General features: G+C 32.4%; 1 non-coding gene and 1 pseudogene across 1 annotated transcript; both read right to left on the bottom strand.

The window, feature by feature from the left end:
• Positions 1 to 318: 318 nt before the first annotated feature.
• Positions 319 to 6496, bottom strand: LOC106635442 (HIG1 domain family member 1A, mitochondrial-like; annotated as a pseudogene).
• A 1124-nt stretch (positions 6497 to 7620) lies between these two features.
• Positions 7621 to 7730, bottom strand: LOC112436971 (U6 spliceosomal RNA). Its single transcript, XR_003025634.1, has one exon. It is a non-coding gene; the product is annotated as a U6 spliceosomal RNA (small nuclear RNA).
• Positions 7731 to 12503: the final 4773 nt, after the last annotated feature.

Below are 12503 nucleotides of genomic sequence, written 5' to 3'. Positions count from 1 at the left end.
TCTGCTATCTTTTTTAGAATGAATTGCATCTTAAAAGTTTAAGAAGATGGAAACTTTAGCACCATCAATTGCATTTAGGTGATGTGTTTTTTTTGTGTTAACTTGATTCCCCTGAATGATCTAGCTAGTAAATTAGTCACTAGTAATTTGGTCACCAGGCAAGATGAGCCTGCAAGAAAGGAAGTCAGTATTCAAAACACCATGTTATAATCTGAACACACTCAAATAGTTTATTTTCAACATTAACATATAACTTCAATAATAAGATGTCTAACTACAGCAAGCTCCTTTAACAAGATCAAGATGGCATCTCTTCTTCTAAGGCTTATGTTTTTCCCAGAATTCCTGACACATGGAATAGCTCATACTAACAGTCATTGCTCCTACAACAAAGCCTTGAGCTGCCACACACATGTGGATCAAATGAAGGTGTATTTTAGTATTCCCCCTGCTTTTCAGCTTGTATAACCCATATACAACAATTGCTATGAAATCAGCCATTCCAATGGGGACAAATGGTGCCTCATTAGCTTTTCTAACGTTTGGGTCCCTGATCTTCATCATATGAAGAAAGGAAAACATCTGTGTCTGCTGATATGTAATTGCTTAAAGAATCTCCCTAAAGTGAGAAAACAACAATATTAACTCTTTTAATTCATGAACACTCCATGTCTTTCCTTTTATCTGTGTCTCCTTTAATTTCCTCCATTAGTGTTTTATAGTGTAAGTGTCCTTCACCTCTTTGGATAAGTTTATTCCTAAGTATTTTTATTGTTGTTAACATTGCAAATGTTTTTTGAATTTCGTTTCTGAAAGGTTTGTTGTCAGTGTTCATAAATTTCACTAAATTTTATGTGTTGATTTTGATCATGTAAGTTTACAGAATTTTATTATTATTTCTAACAGTTTTCTTGTTGTTGTTGAGTTTCTAGGATTCTCTACATATATGATCATGTCATCTCCAAAGAGAGAGAATTTTACTTCTCTTTTCCAATTTGAATGTCTTTTTTTTTTTTTTTTCCTTATCTAACTCCCCTGGCTAGGACTTTCAGTACTATGTTGAATGGGGAGGCATCTTTGCCTTGTACCAGATCTTAGAGAATAAGTTTTCAGCCTTTCCTCTTTGATTATGACTTTAGCTGTAGGCTTTTCATACATAACCTTAATTATGTGGAGATAAATGCTTTCTATACATATTTTGTGAAAATTGTGTTAATGTTTCTTTTTTTTAAAGAGGCATAGGTCTGAGAGGAATTTGTATGGGTGTAAAAACACTTTTATTAAGAAGATTTTTTCAGAAACTAAAATGGAATTAGTTTCTTTAGTATGCATACACTTTAATAAAATATATAAATTATATATTATTCATAATACATATTATTATATTAGTATTAAGGAATATCTATCTAAACATCTAGTCCCCATTCTTCTATCCATCTATAAGTGTGAGGCAATATTATCTTGCACTTAACTTTAATAAGTTAAACGAGGCCAGGCATGGTGGCTCATGCCTGTAATCCCAGCACTTTGGGAGATTGAGGCGGGCAGATCACGAGGTCAGGAGTTCAAGACCAGCCTGGCCAAGATGGTGAAACCCCATCTCTACTATAAATACAAAAATTAGCTGGGCTTGGTGGCAGGCACCTGTAATCCCAGCTACTCAGGAGGCTGAGGCAGGAGAATCGCTTGAACCCAGGAGGCAAGTTCACCCCATGGCACTCCAGCCTGGGTGACAGAGTGAAACTCTGTCTCAAAAAAAAAAAACAACAACAACAACAAAAAAACAAAAAGAAATTAGACTCTCTAGAGTCAAAACCCACAAATAACTTCCCATATCACCCAGAGTGAAATCCAAAATGTGCCCCACATGATTTGCCTTCCTCCTACCTCGCTGTCTTCACCTTCTTTTATTTTTAGTGCCTTTACTGTTTGTGCTCTTCCACCCTGACCAATTTGCTGGTTCTTGAATTCAATCACAGAGATCTTGCCAATGGGCCTTTGCAGTTGTTATTTTTGTCTGGAATGCTTTTCTCCAGTATAACTGCAAGGCTCATTTTCTCACCTTCTTTAGGCTCTAAAATCTCATTCTCACTGAAGCCTTTTTTTATAATCTTATTTCAGATTGCAGTCTCCACCTCAGCATTCCCTATTCTCCTTTGTCTAAGCAGTGATCACCACCAGGGATGCTGTATATTTTATGTCTAATATTTTATAATGTTCACTTGTTATCTGTCTTCTTCCAGTAGAATGTACATTTTAGAAAGGCCACGATTTTGTCTGTTTTTTTTCACTACTCTGTCTCCTGATGTAAATTAGTTATTCAAACAGTTCTTCTTGAATTGATGAATAAGTGAATATAAACACAAGGCTGAGTGATAGGCAGGATTTAATTGTTAATTGTCTTAATAGTTCTGTCATATAGCATAACTAAGAAGAGCATATGAGTCATGAGCTTTATTTTTAATAATTTTTAATTATTTGGTCAATATTAGTCATATAAAATTGAGATAAGTCAATCGATTACAGCTTTTAGATAGTATGCCAATTGATTTATGGAGTTAATTACACATAATGATGATAATTTAAGATTTTGTAGATCAGATTTCAATTTTTGTTTCTATTATATTTCCATTTGCTTTTTAAATGTTATTAGATAAGAAATATGGGAGAGCTGGGTTGGTGGACAGGTAGTTAGCTATCACTAGAAAGCCACAAGCAATTGAAGTACAATAAATATCTGATCTTTCTCCCTTGGTTCAGTGTGTGTGTGTGTGTGTGTGTGTGTGTGTGTGTGAACTTGAATGGGTGAATAGCTTATGTTTCCTTTAAAAACACATTTAATCATTAAAACCGAGAAAAGCTTAATCATAACTAAAGAGAAAAACTTCACCCTAGGTTGTAAAAATAGTAAAAATACATGAAATTTCCAAAGGACTTAATGAGAACAGTTCTTTGGATTCAAATTAATAAAAAAATTAATTAAATAATTATCAAAAGTAGGTATGCAATGGTATTGTAATATAATTTCTAAAAGTTTAATTTTAAAACACTTTTCTGAAATTTAACTTTTTAATGTTTAAAATATCAGTAAGGAAGGTGACTGCTTCCTATCATAGATTTTAGTTCAATGACTGATGAAGGTCTTCCAGAGTTTGTGTCTAAATGAAAGGAGCCAGCCTATAAGCAGGATATGTCATGATACAGAAAATTTTATTTATTTCAAATTTATAATATTTATAATGTATTTCATCTTTTTAAAAATTGATTCATCTGAATGTGGACATTTTTAAAGAAAATAAAAGTCCCTTTTTAGTATCTATTATTCAGAATTTCAGAGCCATTCTAGCTATTACTTTAGTTTACAGACTTCTTTCCTAATAGCTTAGACATTTTCTGTACTAGGACTTAATAAGGGCATTGGATGTCTCCAGTGACCTGATAGAAACTTGACTAGAACTTGACTTAGGTTACTTCTAGCGTGCAGGAACTCTGACCCCTGAGTTTTCTTTCTGTCTCCCTAGATAGCTTTGGCTCATTTCTGGTATCACTCATGAGAGACCTGACAGCTCATCCTTCCATAACAATCTACGTTGAGTTCATCACCTGACAGTTGCCTCACTGTTATGTTTGATTTCCAAACTCAAATTACTTCTGGACTTCTGGTTTGTTGACCTTCTGCACTTATTCGCAATAAGCAACTTCTTGTCAGTACACTTCTACAACTCAAGCCCATATCATTGCTGGTCGTAGCTACCAACCTAAACTGAAAAGTCAGAACAAAAAACACAGAAAACCAGAATGAACAAACTGTCACTTGAGGGATGACTGTCCAGCTGTCCATCAAATGATACTCTAGGATAAAGCCAGTGTGTATGTCTGAGATCACAAGGAGGGAAGTTGTGAAATGGACATCGTTTTTATTTCCAGGTGCACAGTGATATCAGGTATCTCAGATAACAGAATTTCCAACTTCTGATATCTCTTACCTATTGAATTCTTTCTTTCACATTTTTATCAAGCTTTTTTTACACACTGTTGACAATATAGTTGTAATTTGGTTGTTAGACATATTATTTTTTAAAAGTGAGGTGTGTACTGTAAGCATCATATTCTGACCTTCGTTGACTTGATAAATATTTGCTATATGAGTCACTTTTGTGGTTCATTGACTAAATTAATCTGGATCTACATTACCTGAAATGTGTTACTTTCAAAAATCACATCTGTTCAAAGTTGCCAGATGAATCATCTTCATAGAAATAACTGATCAACTCATATAAACAGCCACATTTTCAAATATTCATAAGCCACAACAAATCTCATTGTTCATGTGAACTGTCAAGTATTTTATTTAGTCTGATTCACTCACTGAAATCATGTATCAAAATAGATTGTAAGTATTTTCAAGATTCATCCTTGAAAATATCATATTTGAAAATGATTAAGTTTCCTGAAGCTCTATGGAAAACTTTGAGTCTAATTCAGAGAATTTTAGGATATCCATATAAGTACATAGAGTACATTTGATAAATGACCATGTTCACAAGGAAAGATATACCTCCCATAAAGCTTTAATAACAGAAATCAAGTGTAGCATTTTTGTGTAGTTTTATTTAAAATATGGCATATGAATCATTTATATTATAAATATAGCTTGCAGAAAAAGCTATGGTATACTTAACACTAGTAATCAATGTGGTTGAATTAGATTTTAATAGTCTCTGCACATGCAGTTAGACATGAAACATGCAAGTTTAAATTAATGAGTTCAGAAAAAATTTGTCTCATATATGCTTCTTTTCTTTAGATATTACTGTATTTCAGAAAGATGAGTATTTTATTTCACTCAGTAGTGAGGTTAATTCAGTAAACTTAATGAATAATAAATGAACTGCTTTCATTTAGAAGTCTGATTTTAAATGTTTAGAAAATTAAATAAATATTTTAATATTATATTTTATTTGTTCATTCTGTGCCCAAATGAATACCTTTGCTGTGCATGTACCACAAAAAGCATTATAAGGCAGAATTCTCTGTCCATAAGGCAGATATTATTTAACTAGGATAGGAGCATAAACAATGGAGATGGAGGAGAAGCTGGATTAGTGGCTGGGAAATCTGGAAGTACTATTGGTAATGTCCTGGATACAAATTGTGAAGATCTGTCTCATTCTGAGGAAATGGTCACTTTCTAAAACTTGGTAATTGTTTTAAATCTATATTGCAAAATATAGATTTGTAAGATGTAAGATGTTGTAAGATGGAACATTCCAACCACCAGATAGAAAGTTATGTAGATAGGGCATCCTTGCCCATTATTACAGAAAATCATGTATAGAATGTGTAACAATTGCTCATCATCAAACTAATTGTGAAAATACTAATTTTTAAAATTGATCTTTCAGAAAGAAACAGTCATGTTAGATGTCTTTCGTTAACAGGGCTTAAACATTTGTAATGATTGTGTGGCATTTTTTCTTAGTAATACATTAATGTTGCATTTGTTTTCAGAAAGTACAAAGCATTTATTTTTTATTAAAAAATTTAAATAGACAATTTTATTATCATGAAACTGCAAACAAAAAGGCAACATTTTACTAAGATGACTGAATAATATATTACATTAGATATGAAAATGTTATGACATAAGTAAATTAAATAGGACACAATGAGCTGTAATTTATACTCACTTCAATTTAAAATTCTCATGGTTCCCAGAAAGCAAACTGGGTGATCCATAATTGCATCTTAAATTAGACTTTTTGCAGTGTTTAACCTCTCTAGCACTGCTTGTTTCATGAATATATAATTTTTATATTATCAAAAGTGTTTTCTTTCAGAAATGTTAGACTAGTTATTCTTTCTCTGTTTTATAGCAGTGTTTAAAAACAATTTGTGAATGCACTTAGAAAAAGGCTGATATTTTCTTCAAGTTGTATCCAAATGAGCAGAGCTTACTATAGAAGTAGATGCTTTAGCCACAGGGTAGGGAACCTGTGGTTTAAATCTAAAGGATTATAATGTGGCACATTTATTTGAAGGCATCTTCTTTGATCCTCTAACACAGAAAGAAAATGTGAGAATTAAAGAGTAAAGAACAAAAGCTGAACTGTGAATTTAATGACTCCCCATGTTTGCATCCAAAAAGCTGTGAAAAGCATTGATTGGAAATTAGCTTTAGACCACGTTTGCTTCTTAGAAAAATAAAAGTTTTAATGTTAAGTTGTAGACCATTGACATGTGAATAAATTATAAAGAGATAAAAGGATAGTGATTTGCTTCATTGCTATAATTATAAATAATCAAGGTTTTGCTTTAAGAAGAGGGTATCAAGTTCTGCAGTGTTAGTGTTTTTATGAATTTTTTTTTGCTTTCTTACTTTCAATGAGTCTCATCATATTAAGTAGAACTTTTGCTATAGATGAAAAACGAAGCTAGTGTTGATACAGATGGAGGTAAAAATTACCTCCTCAAATATCCTCTTTCCAGCAGTCATGATATCCAGTTTTCTCACAATTCTGTAGATGGTTGAAAATTAAATTTTTATAAATACCAATTGTAAACTGCATAAGAACAAAAGGAACTAATGCAATGGTTTAAAATTATATATACATGATAAGACATTTTTGAAGTGTGTTCACATGGTTTAAAATTAAATTTAAAAACGGGAAAAATAGGCAAAAGCAGTGGTATTTAAGGGGGAAAGAGATATAAAAATCAATGAGGAACAGCCAAACATGAGGTCTGGGAGGAGCTACATAAGTTGGATCTAATTTTCCAAATAAGTAATGTCTTCCTTTTCATGGTATTGAATGCAAATAAAGCATTGAATCAGGAGCTATCAGTATTTTCCACTTACATCTAGAAATTCGTATCTGTGAAGCTCTATTTTTCAAAAACCATTGAACCCTTGTGGATCAGAAAATGTTGGTTCGTGTCTTTAAACAATGGGATATACAGTTAGCTAAATTATGAATGCAAATGAAAAGTTCTTAGGGAAATTAAAAGTGCTACTCCAGTGAACACAAGAATTGTAAGAAAATGGCCTTATTGCTGATACAGAGAAAAGTTTGAGTTGTCCGGATAGATCAAACCAGCCACAATATTTCCTTAAGCCAAAGCTTCATCCAGAGAAACACCTTATCTCTCTGCAATTCTGTGAAAGCTGAAAGAGGTGAGCTGCAGAAGAAAAGTTTGAAGCTAGCAGAAGTTAGTTCATGAAGTTTAAGGAAGGAGCCATCTTCATAACATAAAAGTGCAAGGTGAAGCAACAGTGCTGATATAGAAGGTACAGCGAATTACTTAGATCTAGGTAAGATGATTGATGAAAGTGGCTACACTAAACGAAAAATTTTCAAGGTAGACAAATAGCCTTATATTGAAAGAAGATGCCATATAGGACTTTCACAAGTATATATACAAAAGGTAGCATGCTGTAGATACTATTTTACACATTTATTTTTTCTATTTAACCGTATATCCTGAGAATCCCTCCGTATCAATTCCTAGATATCATTGGCATCATTTTTCATCTTTGTTATTAATGTATAGTGGTAGGTATCCCAATAAAAAAATTTGGCTATATAATTCTGCAATTTTGTGAGGTTACCACTGGTTTGTATTAGCTGATCTTCTTTTTTAAATTTTTATTTTTAGCTTTTTGGGCAGGGGCCATGCTAATCTTCTCTGCATCCTTCCAATTTTAGTATATGTGCTACAGAGGCAAGCACCTTGATCTTTTTGAAACAAATCTTCTATTAATGCTGTGGAAACAAAAAGTATAGCTCAGTACACTTTGATTGTTACCAGAAACTCAATGTTATGTTCATATTTAAGAGCTGGACCTATCAATTTATGAGATGTGTGCTAAACTGGACTCATTATTAATGGCTTTCTAAGGCTTTCTCTTTAAACTTTTAATTTTTTTTATCTGCTAGAGTTCTACTTAATCCATATTGTGTTTTCATCATAATCACTATGGTTCACACTCTAAAAAAATACAAGATCTTCTTTGACTAAGTTAATATTTTTGTTCTAAGTTCAACATTATCTATCATTTATTATCTAAGCATACTTTTGCTTTGCAATTATTGGACACATTTTTTTCTCCATATTATTACGTTAAACTTTCAAAGCAGATTTGTTCTACATTTATTTTCTGTAAATAGCTTACACATAGATATTAATTTTTGACCTGATGTAATGGTTTTCTCAGTGTAGTATTATCAAAATAATCTACTTGGTCTTAGTTCTGTTGTTTTATGCTTTTCATTTGCTATTGTTCCTTTTGCTGCCAATTGTTTTTCTCTAAGTTTCTCACAAGCATATGTTATGTTTTTATATTACTGTATTTGTTGCAAATGTATAGAGTTTCATACTATTTTAAAAATATATTAACTTAAAATCAAGTTTAAAAATGTCCATATTTCTTAAATAACCCAGTTAAGGAAATAAAGTATATACTGACACATACCAAGGTAGATTAACAAAATTCAATTTTATTATTTCTGTGTACTGATTTTCTAAGAATTGTCTACATTATGTCAACATATCACAATTAAGGAACATTATGCTAGTATTGCTATTACTATTACTATTTTATAGCTTTTGTTTTAGTTATATATATTTGAATTATTTCATAACTATTTTTATAATTGTCTACATGTGATTTTACATGAACTGATTTCATAATTTGTTGAAAAAATGTATTCTATGATACCATATTCTAAAGTTCTTATTGTGATCCAGCTCTTACATTGTAATGTAAATGTAAAACTTTTACATTGCCTTAAATGTAAATGTCTTTACAGTGTAAAACTGCCTTTTGCATTGGGCATATGCCTGCAGCCACTGCCGTAGACACATATTTAATATTTTGTTTGTTTGGTTTCTTCCCATATTAGTTAGTTTTCTTGCATAGAAATGCTTGGTTACCAACCCAATCCTTCAAGAATCGTAGTGATTTACCATTTTATCTTCCAAAGTTCAATATTATCAATAAAAATTTGGAGGCCTCCATGGTTTTTCATTCTGTGTAGAAGGAATTTTTATTTTTCTGCCTTTTTTTCTTTACTTCTCCTTGAAATTCAAAATGTTAACCACACTATACCTCTTCCTTATATTGCCTGATCCATACCAAACCTTTGAAAGTCACAGACTGTTTCAAGACAGTTTTGTCATATTTTAAATGTGGTTATTGCTTCTGTTACTGCTTCTGATTCACATGATGTAGGCCATTTCTCATAATGTCTACTTGAAGGTGTATTACTTTACACATTATTTTTCATCTGTTTTGTTCTTTATCATTATACTATTATCAGAGCAAATTTAAATGTGTTGTCCCACATTTATCATCTGATACTTTACATAATTGATTCTAAACCTTAATATTTCTAATAAAATTCTAATATTTGTATTTCTTTAAAATTTTCATGGATATCAATAAACTCTTTTTTATACTAATCTCTTACTTTTAGAATCCAAATTTACACAAAATTTTAAAGTATACATAGATGCTTGCTAAAATTTATATACCACATTCCTTTGATCTTTGTTTCAAAAGTGTGTTGTACTTCATACCTTGAGTTCTATATTCTTCTTTGTTTATTATGTTGCTAAATTTTCATATCCCTTTTTTTCCTCCTTTCATGTATGTATTTGTTTAATGACCAGTGACAGGCTTAGTACTGGCATTTGCCATAATCTAGGCAGATCCTTCTTCTTTAGTCCTTCTTTCCCAATATGAAATAGGCTATTAAGATCCTCTGCTCACACATTACACAGAAGAGTTAATTGAAGAAAATACATGTTATTATTTCAGAGGTTTGGGAACCTAACTGTTAATAGGAGTTTCTAAGATCTAATGGAAACCCCAGCATGAAAAATACTTTCAATGGTTATTTGTCTGTGCCTGAATAATCCTTGACTCATTCTCTATTTTTCTGTATTGGGATTTCTGTTTCTTTTGTTACATATCAGATGTGTCAGTGACTGGGTTCAAGGTCTTTCTAGATATCTTCAACACAGTTAATAAAAATATTGAAAGAGTCACTTTTTTATTGAGTCTGGAATTGGTACATGTAGTCTAAAAATTGTAGCCTGATCTGTCCCTTCTGAACTCAGATATCAGATTGAGACTGAAGTCTTGCAGATAATTAAAAGGCACTGTGCCTTTCTAAAGTACCTAACAGTTCTAAGAACACAACAATCAGGCAATAATTGGGGTAAATTGAATAATTTATTGTGCTATAAGCACAATAAATTTGCAAATAAAGCAGTAAGCAATCTCTGTAATTTGCCTTCTGTTTAATTTCAGCTTCTATAGACATAACATTTCTTCCAACTCTTTACCTAGTTTCTAAGAATATTTGTTTACCCACAGTTTAAGCTCATGTTCACTTACTCCATTTTCATTAAAAATGGAGAAAATTTTATTACATTCTCATTATAGAATATATGTCTAATAGATCATCTTGATTTGGCATTTTAATGAAAAATGAGTTGGTAAGTTTTCTATTGTTGTTTTCATGTAAAGGGATATTGGCTGGTATTAAGTAGAGGAAATGCTTTTACTGAAACAAACATTCATGCAGTAAGTTTGCAAACCTTACTGTAAAATTTAATCCACATTTTAAAACACATGTATACACCCATGTAGTGACCACACTGGTCAAGACACAGAATGATATGGAACATCTACGAAACTTCTTTCATGCCAACTCCAGAGTTAACTATAATTCAGTTTTCTAACATAAGATGAGTAAAATTTGCCTACTTTTGAATTTTACATAAAATAAATCATAAAGTTTCTTGTGTGTCTAGCTTATTTTGCCAATTTATCAATAAAACTTTTTTTAATTGTTAAGTGATTCAAATAATGGTTTGTCTCCATTATCAAGCTGATTTTCATTATATGAATATAATAGGAATTATTTATACATTCAGCTATGATGGACTATTTTTTTCTAGTTTAGATATATAATGAATTAAGCATCAACACTCTGGTCAATGTCCTTTGATGAACACATGTAAGCATTTCTATTTAAGACTAAAAGGTCTGGGTCATAGAAAATGCATAGTTCAAATTTAGAAGATACTGCAAAACATTTTTCTAATTTTTTTTTTCTAACTTCCCCTTCCACCAATAGGACTTGAAGAGTTCAAGTTGCTCCGTATGTTTTCGATGCTTGATCATTATAGTACTTTAAAAAAGAAAAAAAGTAATAGTAGATATGCTGCTGCTATATGTCTCGTGTTTGGATTTGCACTTTGATGACTGGTAACTTTGAACATCTTTTGGTAAGCTTAGGACCCATTGGGAAGACACTTATATGAACACCTGTTCAAGCCCTTTGCCCATTTTTTATTGAGTTCTTTGTCTTCTTTTACTTATTATTTTGAAAAAGTTTTTAAATACTTTCTTAGAAAAATTAAATATCAAATATTATATTGTCTATATTTCTTTAATCTTGTGGCTTGACTCTTCACAGTCTTAATGTGCCCTTTGATAACTAGACCTACTCACTTTAAAATGATCCAATTTACTAGTCATTTTTTTTGTATAGTGCTTTTTTTTTCTGTTCAAGAAAAAAGAGTGCCACTGGCAAGTTCCTTCTAATATCCCCCTATGTTATCTTCTAAAAGCTTTATTGATCTAATTTCATATTTAGATATAAGTCCAAGGCTGGGCGCAGTGGCTCACACCTGTAACCCCAGCACTTTGGGAGGCCAAGGTGGGCAGATAACCTGAGGTTGGGAGTTCGAGACCAGCCTGACCAACATGGAGAAACCCTGTCTCTACTAAAAAACAAACTTAGCCGGGCTTGGTGGCGCATGACTGTAATTCCAGCTGCTCAGGAGACTGAGGCAGGAGAATCGCTTGAACCTGGGAGGGAGAGGTTGCAGTGAGCCGAGATTATGCCATGGCACTCCGGTCTGGGCAACAAGATTGAAACTCTGTCTCAAAAAAAAAAAAAAAAAAAAAAAAAAAAAGATGTAAGTCCATCTGGAAACAATTTTCTGTGTACCATGTTAATTAGGGAAATATTATTTGTTGTTGTTGCTGTTGTTTTTGGTCTTTTGTTTGTTTACCATAAGTATACCCAATTGATTCTATATCCTTATATATACTTGTAACATTAAATCTATTGGAAATAAAAAGAAAGCTAAGCTTACGTCTTAGCAGAATAAGATTTTTTAATATGAAAAATAATTGGCCAGGCGTGGTGGCTCACACCTGTAATCCCAGCACTTTGGGAGGCTGATGCAGGTGGATCACCTGAGATCAGGAGTTCAAGACCAGCCTGGCCAACATGGTGAAACCCCGTCTCTACTAAAAATACAGAAATTAGCAGGGCGTGATGGTGCCGTGCCTGTAATCCCAGCTACTCGGGAGGCTGAGGCAGGAGAATCTCTTGAGCCCGGGAGGTGGAGGATGCAGCAAGCCTAGATCAATCGCACCACTGCACTCCAGCCTGGGCGACAGATTGAGACTTTGTCTCAGA

The sequence above is a fragment of the Pan paniscus genome, chromosome 14 (assembly GCF_029289425.2).
Source record: "Pan paniscus chromosome 14, NHGRI_mPanPan1-v2.0_pri, whole genome shotgun sequence".
NCBI lineage: Eukaryota > Metazoa > Chordata > Mammalia > Primates > Hominidae > Pan > Pan paniscus.
This window is presented reverse-complemented; position numbering and strand designations above follow the sequence as displayed.